Raw genomic sequence first — 12,047 nt, 5'->3', positions numbered from 1 at the left:
TCGGCCTGTGGGCCAGCCACGAAACCACCGCGACCCCAGGCGACCCCTGCCACATCGCCGCGACCCTCAATTTTTTTTCGTGACCCCACTTGGAGTCGCGACTCTAAGGTTGCGAACCACTGTCCTAACCTAACCAAACACCGTAGGTTGTCTATGCACGCACGCGACACTGGGTAATTTACGGCGCGGTGTCGAAGCGAGCGGAACGAAGAGCGCACGGCGAGGTGCCAAACAACACTCGCCTATGAATGAGTGTCCATAAAGACGAATGAATGGCCTGCAGGGCCGGCGGGGCCCACACCGCAAGGGCCGCAAGGGCCTCAAGGGTCACTAATTGAGTGCGCGCCGCGAAATTGGCGCCCCTTCGGCCTCGTCCGGGGGCGGCGGGGGCAGCGGGGGCGGCACTGGCGCTTCCTTGAGGGAAAGGCGCCGGCGGTGCGGGTCGCGAGAGGTGCCTTGGGCTTGCGCGCCGCTCCGCCGCCCGCCCCGCCCCGCCGCCGTCTGCTATTCCTGGCCGTTGACTCACCTGAGTCCACCTCTATCGCACCGGGCCCCGCGGGCCGCGAAGCCGCCCCGCGACGACGGGGACCTCGCCGACGGGGACCTCGACGAGGACGCCAGCATTCTGGGGCCGTGCCACGACAGCACGTGCAGCCAGCCCCAGCCCCAGCCGCCCCCGCACGGGGCACGCGGCCACGCGGGGCCCGCAGGGAATAATTTTACTCGTACCTGCCCGCGCGCTTCGGAGACTAATTCTAGGACAAGACAAATTGCACCGGTTCCCTAGCGTGGAAAAAAATGTGCGTCAGGTGCAGGATTCGAACCTGCGACCCCAGAGGGGCTCGGATCCAGAATCCGACGCCTTAAACCGCTCGGCCAACCCAACAAGATGGCGAAACTCGCATCATTTCCAGTGCGACACTGGCAGTGCGGGCGTCGTATCAGGCCAGGCAGACTGCGGCCGTCCGGCCAAACGACTCGAACGCAATCAAAATAATCAAAAGAGAGAAAAGTGCATGCAAGGGAGTGGCTCGCCTTGCGTAGCGCGGCCCGGCCGGACTCAATCCGCGCACAGCACTCGCGCTGTCTCTCTCGCACTCGCGGGGCGTGCCGTGTCGGTGCGAGAGAGACAGAGCGACTGACTGGCCACTGGGCGTGCCGCGGCGGGCCGTCCAGACGTATCGACCGGAGGGTTGAGTCATTGAGTCGCAGGGTGGCGTCGCAAGTAAACAAAACAAAGAGAAGACTCGTCTCGCGGCAAAAAAAGGGATTTTGTCCGACTTTGAGGACGGCCCCTCCGGAGAAAACCGCACGCTTCTCCAGGGTCTCCAGGGCCGGAGAGGTTTTCCAGTGTACGGGCCGTCCGGCCCTGCCTCGGACTGCACTGGTCGCCGTGCCGGGGTGCCTTATAAGGAATGCTATGCCACACGGCGGGGCCCGCGGGGCCCGTCCCGCTACTGTACCGAGTGGCCCACTGGGTAGCGGGCTCGTTGGCGGGTCGCTGGAAGCGGCAAACCAGGGAAATTTTAAAAATTTCAAAAACTTGTAAAAGTTCCAATTCAACGCGAAAAATGTTCCCTTCGCAGAACAAGGCCAGGGCAAGCTTTTAAAACATAAAGAAACCTCCATACCTCTTTTTAGAAAAAAAATTATTTTTCCGAATTTATTTTGGCTAGCACACGGTAAGGCGGACGCGGACAGGCAGTCCCCTTACGCGCGGCCCCTTTCAAACGCGTCGGGCCGCGACACTCGCGTTGTCCAGTAAAAGTCTCTTTATCGGGCGTGGGCCGCGCCGGCCGCGCCAAACGCGTTTACGTACGGCACGCCGCGCCCGCTTGTAAAGGCTTAACATTTCCCCCCTCCAAATTTATTACAGTGAACCCTCCCTCCGCTCCGCCTGCCGCGCGGAAGTGCGCCTACACCGCGAACGACTGCGAGAGTGTCCTTCCGCCGAACGGCGTGCAGTGCAGTGTCGTTGTCCGGCACGTCCAGCCCGTAAAAAACGCGGAGTACTGCTTGTCCATGGAGTTCGGGGCGCACGAGTCGCAGCCGCTTGATTCCGGACATGTCGCTGTCTCTCTCGCACCCCTGGAGCGGCCCAGGAGTGCGAGAGAGACAGGGCACTGTCAGCCTACAGGTGGACATCGTAAAGCCGGCATTGTAGTACTTCGCGGAGCGTTCGCACCTCGCCGCGCCGCCACGCCACTGCAACATTGTCGCACTTGGCACTCGCTTTACGGCGGGCCGGTGAGGAGCGGGCCGATGACAGGGATGGGATCGAGGAGGAGGCAGTGGCGTGGTGGGGCGGGGCGGGAAGGGCCGCACAGTGGGCCAGAAAACTGGTGGAGGCGGTCAAAATCCCGGACGCGTTTTGAGCTCCAGAGTCGCTAACTGGGACTCGAACCGAACGTGTGACCCCACCAATGGATTCCTCGTTCGGAGAGCAATCCATTGGTGGGGTCACACGTTCGGTTCGAGTCCCATTCAGCGACTCTGGAGCTCAAAACGCGGCTGAGAGGTTTCAAAGTCAGATTCAAGTGACAGATGGGCAGACAGACGGGCGGACGTGCAAGCCAAGTGGAGGCGCCGGGCAGTAAACGCTTCTTGCCTTTCGGCGTGCTTGGCGCTTCGTGCCTATTGGCGTCGCGGCGGACTGTGGCGGACGTCCGGACCGACGGCGGAGGCGCGCGAGGCGCGGTGGGCGGCGCGGACGACTGTCTGGGACATTCCATTCCAAAATGACGACGACCAGACGGACAGACGGACGGACGATCCCCAAGAGCACGGCCAAGGCTGTCAGGACGACGCCGCGTCCGTGGCCCGTGCCACGCGCAGCACGCGTTCTGAGATTCGACACAAGACAGATTCTCAACAACGTCGTCGCTCCGTCTCTCTCGCTCCCTCGGCTCGACCCGCAAAGAGCGAGAGCGAAGGACGCAGCCATCTGTCAGCGGCGCAAAGTCACCCGATTTTTTGCGCAGTCTGATAAGGGGTTGAGAAAGGGGCGGACTCGAAGGGAGTGGCCGCGGTGTGTCTGTCTCTCTCCCACGCGCGGGGCGGCGCGCAGGCCGCGGGGGTGCGAGAGAGACGGAGCGAGTGCAGCGCGGGGGGCTTTGGGTGGGCTTTGGCGACGGCCGCGGTGGCGGCGCCCACACCACGCCCAGCTCGCGCTCCGCACACTGTAAGGTTGTCGAACTCACCTGCGGAAAACACGCACGCACACACTCACGCGGTGGCACACGCGCCGGGCAGGCCGTGGTCAAGGCCAGTCCGGGCCGCGGCGTGGGCGGTGGCACGCTCTGGCACGCTGCGGCACGCTGCGGCACGCCGGCCGTTGGGGCACCACCACGGGGTGGGGGTCGCGAACGGCGGCGGTAAATTCGCCGGCCTGATGGCCTCACGGCGCGCTGGTGGCTGCGCTGGTCGCAAAGGACGCGGACCCGGCAAGGGCTTGGCGGGCTGGGCGGGCTGGGCGGTGCGCTGCGACCTAGCGGCTAGCAGCGAGGCACTGGCCGCCACTGGGCAGCCAAGCCCCGGCGCTAGGCCTAGCCGGCCGGCCCGCCTGGCTGCAGGCTAGCCGGGCTGGCCGGCACCGCGGAGAGGGGGAAGGCCCTCACCCTCCCCGTGCAGGACAGCGTCGGACAGCGGCGTCCTGAGCAGCCTGAGGACACAATGACAGCTCGCAACCAGTTTGGCTGCACCGTCTGGGGTTCGCCTGCCCGGCCGCGCCAGCCTGCGAGGTCGCAAAGCAATGCGGGTTCCTCTCTACTCCCTGCGAATACCATTTTTCCGAATTTTTAGATCCGTCGCTTGTTTGTCTTTGGGGTTTTGGGCGTGCACTGTGCATGAGTCATCCGTGGCTCCGCTGCCCCGTGGCGCGCCAATGACAATATTCCAAGCACCGGGCGGGGCGCCGCTGCGGCTGCGACTTGCAATGAGGCGAGACGGGCCCTACACTGCCGAAAAAGCAACAACAACAACAACAACAACAAAAGGCAAAGCTCGTTGCACAACAAGGGGCCGTTGCCGTCAATACCAGTGCAGCGCCGTGCCGCCATTCACCACCTCGTCGTGAATGAGACGTCACTCGCGCCGTCTCTCTCGCACGCCCGCCGCGCGCCCCGTGGGTGCGAGAGAGACGACGCGACGCTCCTCGGAATGGGCGCGCAGATTGCCACTCTTTGTGACCGCGGCACGCTAATCCAGGCGCCGGGCCGCCGGGCCGTGGCGAGCCGCCGCCCGGGGCGCCAATCAGGGAACCCGTCGGGGTTTTCTCAGCAGTGTGCCCAACGTGAGAGCGCACAGTGCGCCAGCGGGGCGGGCCAAATTTCAAAAAAAGTTACCCTCGCGCGAAAAAAAAAAAACCACCGAAATTTAGTGTTTGCTATTGACGCCGAAAGAGCAGCTCCAAAGACTATCGGGACCAATCAGTGAAAACAGCCTTAATTGAATGACAGCAATGCTAGTTCGTCGACGCGGACCTCCTCGGCGCGCGCCCAACTCTCGCGCGTGCGTCGCGCTGCTTCCCAATGAGCGCGCGATAGACACGGCGTCGTCGTCGCCCGAGGACGGACACGGACAGCACCGCTCGGACAGCACGCCGTCGACGCCGCGTCGATGGACGTGCCGATTGCGGCGCGGCCACCACCAAGGTGCAGTGGCTACACTCGAAAAAAAAAACAAAATTTAAAAAAATTGAAATTTTTTTTTGCAAAAATACGTTTGGATTTTAAAAATATTTTATTTTTTGCTGTTTTGGTGTAAGAGGGTGCCAACCCAAAAAGCAGCCTGCCACACCGCCGCTGCCGCCAGCGAGGCTGCCAGCCTCCGCGCTCTTGCCAAGCACACCGTAAGACTCGGACACAGTACCGACTGGCTCAGCTGGCTAATCGTCGGTGCCCCTTGGTCGCAGCCAAGCAACAACAACGACAACACGTATTCTAATGACGTCATTAAATCAACTGGAGCGAGACCCAGGCCATGGTCGCGTGGGCCGACCGGGCCGCGATGTGGCGATTGTGATTGGAGCGCGATAAAGTATGAAGAGCGAGCCTCGGAGTTTCTCTTAGCCCGCGTGGTCCAGTGCACTGCGAAAAAGTCGACAGCCTGGGATTCCGCGGACCACCTCGTGGCGCAGTGGGCCAGAAGACCGGTGGAGGCGGCCAAAACTCTAAACGCGTTTTGAGCTCCAGAGTCGCTGAGCAGGACTCGAACCGAACGTGTGACCCCACCAATGGATTCCTCGTTCGGAGAGCAATCCATTTGTGGGGTCACACGTTCGATTCGAGTCCCATTTAGCGACTCTGGAGCTCAAAACGCGTCTGGGGCTTTGGCCGCCTCCACCGGTCTCCTGGCCCACCGTGCGCCATGTGCTGCCGCCCTGTCGCCTCCTCGGCCGCTGTAGCTCGCTGGAGCGCGCTGGAGCCTGGCCGACTGGAGGCTGAGGCTGCTCCAGCCAGTCCCACGCAGCACGCGCCGCACGCAGAGCGGCGCGGAGCGTCCGGGCCATGCAGTGTATCCTCCACTGGAGGCTCCAGCGCCAGATGCGAGCGCAGGCCGACGCGGCTCCGTTCCGAACAGCGTCGCCGCTCCGCCTCTCTCGCGCCGCGCCGCGACGCCCCGCGAGTGCGAGAGAGACGGAGCGACGGCGTTCGGAACGGAGCCGCCGCCGCGCCACCTGTGCGGATCGCCCACAGCCCAGCGACCGCGCCGTGCCGCGCCGTGCCTGGACGCCGAAGGTCAACGATTTCAGCCTCCCTCGTCCGGAAATGCCGCGCCGAGGAAGGGTCCACCGGGGAAAGGGGAAAACAAAGTCAAGGGGGCGGACGGAACACGCCAGCCCTGCTGGGTGGCACCTTAAGTCAGTTTACAGACGGGGAAAAAAATTCAGGCGATTTTTTTAAAATGATAATTAACATTTGGAACTCGGACAGGAGCGCGGCTAGTCCAGGCACGCGCCGCGCTGCGCAGGGAGTGCCATAATACGAGGAGTATCAGGACTCGCATATCAATGAGGCGCCGCGAGGCAGCGCGATGCGATGCCGGCCCAGCGATAGCATTAGGCCAATCAGTCTCTTTTTCATGAAATCAGGGCGGCAAGGCTTCGGCAAGGCAGCCTTGGGCACGAGACGCAGACAGATCGCCCCTGGACAGCAAGGCATTCAGCAACAATTACAAGTTGTTTTTTTTTTTTTTTCAGTGGGGTAGCGAATAGATGAGGAAGTTGAAGCGAGTGCCACTTGCTCTTTGACGGTCGAATTGATAAGCACAACAGCACTCACGCGGCCTGTCGGTCCGTCCGTCCGTCCGTCCGGCCGCAGAGAGGCCGCCGACGGCCAGGCCCGGGTACGGCAGGGAAGTCCCGCCGCGCCTTCCGCCCGGCCCAAGCGGCACGCGCGTGGGGTATGTCCGGCAGGTGACCACGCGGCAATACCCCGCGCCAGCGATACTCCGGCCGCGCGGCGTCTCGGCGCTGCGACCACAGAGGGCGCCGGCGTCGCTGCGGCGTCGCCATGGAGACGAGGGCGAGGATGCTGCCCCACTGTCGGCGCCGCGTTCGAGCTTCAAACCGAGACGCCGCCCTGTCACGTCTCATTTCAAACAGGAAAGGGACGTCGCCGCTGCGCTCGGCCCGGCTCGGCCCGGCCCGACGGGGAGCTGCAGGCGCGACAACAATTTCCAAGTTTTTGTCAACTATACTTCCACACGGGCTGCAAAATCGACTCAGGCGCAGCGAGCAAAATTCGAAGCAAAGCGGAAAACACACGATGCTGCAATAGAGGGAGCACGGTACGGCGCGAGGCTGCAGGGAATGTCAGAAACACGCGAATAGCAGCTAAATGCACGCGCGCCCAAGGCCCCGCCCGGCCGTCTGTCTGACCGAGAGGCCGAATCAGCATCGCCATCTCGAGAGGCCCTCGAGAGACCCTAGAGGGACGGGCGAGGGAATGCACCCGTTCGGCCAGACGGCCGTCAAAGAAAGCGCATCTTGGCGACACGATCCAGACCGCGTCGTCTAAAAGCGGCAGCGGGCCAGGCCGAGGAAGGACCCGCCCTGCTCCAGGACGGCGATGGAGGCGGTCAGGACGCCTTTGCTGACTTTGAGCGGTCACTGCATCCAATTTAGTTGCGGTCAAAGGCCTCCCTCGACGCCTTACTATTCTGAAGACCCTACTCTTTCATGCCCCGCTTCGGGAAGGCTTTGACCGCTGATAGTTTGGGAGCAGTGGTCTCGCAAAAATGGTCAAAAAGTGAATGAATTTCAGAAAATCAACGTTTTTGCTGACTTTGAGCGGTCACTGCATCCAATTTAGTTGCGGTCAAAGGCCTCCTTCGACGCCTTACTATTCTTAAGACCCTCTCTTTATGCCCCGTCGGGAAGGCTTTGACCGCTGATAGTTGGGAGCAGTGGTCTCGCAAAAATGGTCAAAAAGTGAATGAATTTCAGAAAATCAACGTTTTTGCTGACTTTGAGCGGTCACTGCATCCAATTTAGTTGCGGTCAAAGGCCTCCCTCGACGCCTTACTATTCTGAAGACCCTACTCTTTTATGCCCCGCCTCGGGAAGGCTTTGACCGCTGATAGTTTGGGAGCAGTGGTCTCGCAAAAATGGTCAAAAAGTGAATGTATTTCAGAAAATCAACGTTTTTGCTGACTTTGAGCGGTCACTGCGTCCAATTTAGTTGCGGTCAAAGGCCTCCCTCGACGCCTTACTATTCTGAAGACCCTACTCTTATATGCCCCGCCTCGGGAAGGCTTTGACCGCTGATAGTTTGGGAGCAGTGGTCTCGCAAAAATGGTCAAAAAGTGAATGTATTTCAGAAAATCAACGTTTTTGCTGACTTTGAGCGGTCACTGCATCCAATTTAGTTGCGGTCAAAGGCCTCCCTCGACGCCTTACTATTCTGAAGACCCTACTCTTTTATGCCCCGCCTCGGGAAGGCTTTGACCGCTGATAGTTTGGGAGCAGCGGTCTCGCAAAAATGGTCAAAAGTGATTGAATCCCTGAAAGTTTGATTGTCATTTCATTGGATAATGTTGATTATTTCACTGATTACCGACTAGACGTGCAATGATTATCTTGAGTTGGGCACCCCTTGGTCCAGGCCGCGTAATGAGCCAGGGGAAGCTAGACAAGGCGGCAGGCCGCGGCGCTGGGGCCTAACACCCTCACACCCTGACGCGCTGACGCCCACGCACAGTGCAAACCGAAAATAGATTGCTTTGTACGCCGTAATCCCATCTTCGAGCTGACCCTGGGCCACGCCGACCGCGCGACCACGCCCGGCCGAAACCCCCGAGAAATCAAACAGGCAGCGCGGCTTGGCTCGTCGACGGGGAGGTGCCTGGCACGACGGCGTCCCTGGAAACGCTTCGCTTCGCGCCGCCGCCGCCCCCTCCGCCCCTCGGCGCAGGCAAGGCCGGGCACGCGGCAAACACTCGCTTAACTTATTTTCGAGCTGCTCATCCCATTTCCCTTTCTTCTTTTATTTTCCGCCAATCGAGCGCGCTGCGTTTCAGCCGTTTCGTCATCGCGGGCTTCCCGGTTCCCGCCCTCGGCGACGAGCTGACATATTTTTCTTGGGCAGGCGGCACTTCCTTTTCGGCTGTTTTCGCGACGGCCGAGGCGGGCGACGCGGGCGACGCGAGCGACCACCTTGAAGGCGAGGCGAGGGCGGTCGTCTCCCTCGCGCACTCATTCACGTCGAGGGGGAGCGAGGGAGACGCCGCGGCCGTCCTGGCCTCGCGCCCAGCCCAACGGCCTGCAGACTCACTCCGAGTCTGCTTCGTCGCTCCGTCTCTCTCACACCCATGGCGGACGCCCGCGAGGGCGAGAGAGACAGCGACGAAAACGACTCTCGGAATCGGTCAGCTGGGCGGGCAGGCCCTGGGCAGGCCGGGCCGGTCGGTCAACCATGGCGCCACCGCCACCGCGCCGCCACCACGACCACGTCACCCGCGACAACACGGTGCCGCCCCGCCGCGCCCTGCCGCCGAACCACCCAATCACCCCGAATTTAGACCGATCCCCCTCGAGGCCAACAAAGGTCCCACCGTGGTCCAACCGCCAGGCCGAACCACGACGTGCAATTCTACGACACACTTCGCTTTTGACAGTGTCGAGACAACGGCGGTGACGCGACGCCGTAAAAATAACTGCGCGCCAAGTGACACAAACCAGTGCGTCGTCGTGGTCCCAGCGGCACCACGCTCTCCGCGGCCAGTTCTAGGACCCAGGGGCGCTGAGCGGAACCGCGCGAACGACGCGGCGTTTACAGTGGGGCGGGGTGGGGCCCGCTCGCCGACGGGCCCTGGCCCTGGCTGCCCCGGGCGGCCCGCACCCCGGTGCGTCACTGCGTCACCGACGTGATGCATGCCATTACAGACGTGAGGCCGGTTTCGAGCCGCGCCGCGTCTCTGCCATAAAAGGCAGCGCTTAGGACTGGCGCCCCCGCCGGCCGCGGAGACGCCGCACCGCCGCGCTGCACTAGGTCAAGGCCACGGTCGCGGTGCGCTAAGCCACGGCTACCTCGCGGCACAGCTGCTGCAGCGCGTCAGCGCCGTCAACGAGAGCGCCGCGCAGGTAGGCAGCGGCCGGCAGTGCGACGCACACTAGCGCGCCGGGCTGCCTGCCCTGCCGGGCGCTCCAGCCACGTCGCCGTCGAAACACGTGCGCGAAGTAACACTCGCGCTGTTGAGGTCGTGTTTGTCATCGGTGCACAATGCACGCACGCACGCACGCACGCACACACACGCGCGGCGCACGCCGGCACCACACAGACGCTATTCATAGCAGTGGGGACAGGGATCGAAGGGGGGTCGCCCTGAGGAAGCCGTCGGCGGCTGTGAGGCAAGGGGGCGGGGCCGCCTGGGGCCGGCAGAGCGGATTAATAAAAAGCAGCACCAGTCAAAATAAATCCGCGGCAACAATGTCGTACACAGCGATCCATCCACCGCTCCCTCTGCTCGCCGTGCCGCCGATCCGTCTTTCGAGTGCGTTTTGTCGCCGTCTCGCCCTCCCCGCCCCCAGAGGGCCCCAGAGGGGGCAAGCAAGAGGGGGCACCGCCGCGACCGAGACCGCGACCACATGGAGTAGTGGCACAGCAAATACATCACCGCGCGTCCTCAACCCTCTAACCCCCTCCCCTCCCCCTTCCGGCGGCACCATAAGGCATCCATCCACCGCGAGGCACCGCGAGGCGTGGAGGCAGGGCCGGGCCGAGTGGCAGCCAGGCAGGCAGGCAGGCAGCCAGGCAGGCAGGCAGGCCGGAAGTCGGCAGCAGCGCGTTTATCGGCCGCTCTCCAACAAGCACTGCAAGTCGGAGGACGCAGCCGCCTCAAACAAGTGTGAGTTCGGCTCGGTTTTACGGCGCGTTTTCAAACAGTGGCGCGCGCGCTTCTCTCTTGGCGAATTTCACACCCATTTCCCTTGATGACGTCATGTGGCGCTCATTGACGGACCAGGACCCTGCAGTGTGGGTACAGAAGAAGGCTGCGGCTCGCCGCGACCAGGCTGGGTTAGGTTTGGCGGCAGGCTCGGTGACTCATCCCGAGCGCAAGGCGCGCAAAGCAAACTGCTTCCTCTCGGACAATAACTTGCAGCGGAGCGAAGGGGGTGCTTGGCGTGCTGGCGGGTGGTGGTGGCCCACTGGTGGCGAGGGCGGGCGTGCCGCTAGCGTGGCCCGCTGCGTTCATTACCACGCAGAAATAGCTAGAGGGCCTCCCGCACGCCGCGCGGTGCGGCCCGCGGCCACATCAAACGGAGAACCAATCAACGTGCAAAGACGAAACAAATCAGCTAATTGTTCCAACGTCAGGACACAGTAGATTACAGGAGTAGCGAGGTGCTGTTCACTACACCCCAAAAAAGACCACAGCCGAAGGAGAATAAAAACAACCACCATTGTATTTTCTCGACAACAAACAAAAGTTCGTGAAAAAGTGTGCTGCGTGAGTGGAAAGAGTTCTTTGACCGCCGGGAAAATTTAAAAGGCCTTTCTTCCTAGGTACAGTACTGCGCGGCCTGCGTGCATCTGTCCGTCCGAAGCCGACGTAAGGCAACGTAAGGCCGAATCGCGAGTGCTCCACACTCGAGCCGAGCCATGAGGAGGACGTGCCCCCCAAGGCCGCGACCGAGACTTCCTCTCCTCCGACAGTGCCCCGTTAAAAGTGTGCGTTGTTTCGGCAAGCTATTCGAGCCCGCAGCGCAGCGCGCAGCAGCACCTGACGACGCCCGTTCGTTGTTTAGCGAGCCACCTGAGGGCGAACAGTGCCGCCTTATGCTCTGCCAGGATCCTCACTTCCTCACACACCGTCAGCCTAACCCTGAAAAACACACACACACACTCACACACATGCAGGCAATGTACAGCTTATTAGCAAAAGCACGACTGTCAAAGGTTAGGTCACGGTGCGCCATGTCTTTGTTGCTGGCTACATTAAAATTCCGTAGTGGCCCGTTAAAACACCGACGATAAAAAAAAATATAAGGGAGAAAAAAATCATGAAAAATTGAGGCTTTTTCAAAAAATAAGATTTGAACAAAAATTTGAACGTTACACGAATAAGAAATGAGAGACTTTACAGACAAGGGAACAAAACAGTTGCATTCAGTTAGCACACGGAACGCATTCAGCACCCGAGTGGACGTGGAGCCAAGGCGCGGGAGATCGGAAAGTCCTCGCCCAGTTCCTGGCAGAGTGCGATTCGAAATTGTGCCGTTTACGGGGCGTGCCTCGCTGCCGCGCCAGGCTCGGCCAAATCCTACGCAAGTGCGGTGCCGACAGTGCAGGGCCGGACGAGGTGCATGTTTCGCGGCGGTGCGTTGGCGAACCTGCGCAGGTACGCGGCGTACACACGCACGTGGGCGAACAGGAATGCCCTTCCCCTGGGCGTCTAGGCCTGCCAACCTGCCGGCCTGCGAGAGAGTCTACAGAGACCGTTGCGTCTCCAGGCCCTCCGAGCAGTCCTCTCAGCAAGGGACAAACGCCGTGGCTCCGAACGAGTCACTAAATGGGACTCGAACCGAACGTGTGACCCCACCAATG

The 12,047-nt window shown here is 61.5% G+C and overlaps 1 protein-coding gene and 1 non-coding gene across 8 annotated transcripts in view; both read right to left on the bottom strand.

Moving 5' to 3' along the window:
* LOC117651525 (paxillin) overlaps positions 1-12,047 on the bottom strand; it is a 38,590-nt gene that overhangs the window by 23,241 nt on the left and 3,302 nt on the right. Inside the window, exon 1 of one of the 7 annotated variants that reach the window (XM_034395604.1) lies at positions 3,201-3,208. The exons of the other annotated variants lie outside the window; for them this stretch is intronic. The gene's annotated coding sequence lies outside the window, so the exon portion shown is untranslated. Of the gene's footprint in view, positions 1-3,200; positions 3,209-12,047 lie in introns of those variants that run through there. 7 annotated transcript variants of the gene reach the window in all.
* Positions 804-886, bottom strand: Trnaq-cug. The gene has a single exon. It is a non-coding gene; the product is annotated as a tRNA-Gln (tRNA).

This window comes from Thrips palmi, unplaced genomic scaffold, assembly GCF_012932325.1.
Source record: "Thrips palmi isolate BJ-2018 unplaced genomic scaffold, TpBJ-2018v1 HiC_scaffold_6, whole genome shotgun sequence".
NCBI classification, from domain to species: Eukaryota; Metazoa; Arthropoda; class Insecta; order Thysanoptera; family Thripidae; genus Thrips; species Thrips palmi.
This window is presented reverse-complemented; position numbering and strand designations above follow the sequence as displayed.